This window comes from Uranotaenia lowii, unplaced genomic scaffold (genome assembly GCF_029784155.1).
Source record: "Uranotaenia lowii strain MFRU-FL unplaced genomic scaffold, ASM2978415v1 HiC_scaffold_946, whole genome shotgun sequence".
In the NCBI taxonomy this organism is placed as follows: domain Eukaryota; kingdom Metazoa; phylum Arthropoda; class Insecta; order Diptera; family Culicidae; genus Uranotaenia; species Uranotaenia lowii.
In genome coordinates, this window is record NW_026598918.1 from 1 (window position 1) to 1,702 (window position 1,702).

The window sequence follows — 1,702 nt, forward strand, 5'->3', positions numbered from 1 at the left end:
CAGTGTTTAGGGATTCGTTTTTTTTGCTCTTCGTCATGGGGTAATATCAACTTAAATAAAAATGTTTTGGGGTAATGATTCAAAAAGTTCCCCAACCCCTGGTTTAAGAGGATAGATCATCCAAAAATAACTTATTTTACTTGCTCTTGCATAGTTTAACATATTATTCAACATATCATTTAGAAATTCTAATGTGATGTTTGTTCATGTATATAAAGTCACAGGAAAAAGTTTATAAAGCTAAGTATGACAAATTTCAAACTTATATAAAAATTTGTTATTAAAATTTGATGTACCTCCGAGTTACATCAGATACCTATTTTTCAAACGAAGAAAATCGGTCAACTAACAACAAAGTTAATACGATTTTATGTTCAACTACATAAAAATTAGTTTTGTGCAAAGTTTCATACTGAGTACACTTAAGTACAACATATAATGCATCAAATCGCACTGAAATTCTCCAAGCAACTAAAATATAATGTTTGTTCGAGTATATAGCTCCAAAAGAAAAACATTATATGACTAAGTGTGATAAATTTCAAAGTAAGATAATTTCTTTTATTGAAACTTGATGTACCTGAAAGTACGTTTCTATCATTTTTAAAACGCAAGATCTTGAAATCGAACCGTGTCGATTCAGCGGACAATTGAATAGTTCTATAACTCTGAAACTATTGAGGTACGTTGAATACTGAGAGAAGTAAGGCGTCTTTCTGGTACATGCCAAAAAACCTAACTTCAGGTAAAAATTCGAAAATTGTCCCACTAGATAGATTGACGTATCCGAATGAAATATAATCTTGATTTTATGCTATCAAATGGTCATCAAAGGTTTTTACGCGGTTTTTTGCGCGGTTTCTTAAACGGCTTTTTTACGCGGTTTTCGGGAATTAACACGGTTTTTTTACGCGATTTTCGGATTTTACGCAGCATTTAAATAAGAGAAAATACTTGAGGTCTCATGTCTCATGTCTCATTTTTTTTTTGGCCTGGTGTAGTTTATCAAAATCTTTTTTGATGTGAAGTTGAGCATTTAAAAAAACAAAAAAAAAAAAGAAATTGAAACTAAATTGTTTTCTTGGAGAACATCACGGAGAAAAAAGACCACAGTTGTTCTAATCATTTCAGCTGGTTACACCAATCATCAACGCGTAGTTGATTTTTTCGCATCAAACTAGAAATATAATAGACTCAACTACAAACTTATGATTGATTTTACGCAATCAACTTTGAATATGATAGAATCAACTGTAATGATTCAATTGTTAACATGATAGATTCAACTACAATTGTAAAATTGATTTTAGGCATTCAACTAAAAATATATTAGATCAACTTTAGTAGTATAATTGATTCAATTGTAAATATGATAGATTCAACTACAAATGCATGATTGATTCTAGATATTGAACTATAAATATAGTAAATTAAACTATATTGTTATAAAAGATTGTGTGTTATTTACTTGAATACTATAGTGTTCATCAGCAAAACAAAAAAAATCGTAAGTGTGGGACCAGTACGTGTTCCCTATAGCGACCGTATCGCTTCTTTTAGGGCTCAGCCGGCAGTTTCTGGAATCGGTGGCAAGGCGTTGGGAAAACATTTTCCTCTACCAGTTCCTGGCAGTGGTGTTGAAATTTTGATAATTATAGTTGGCCGAGAAGCAATCAGATATATGATTCAATATAAGTGGTGA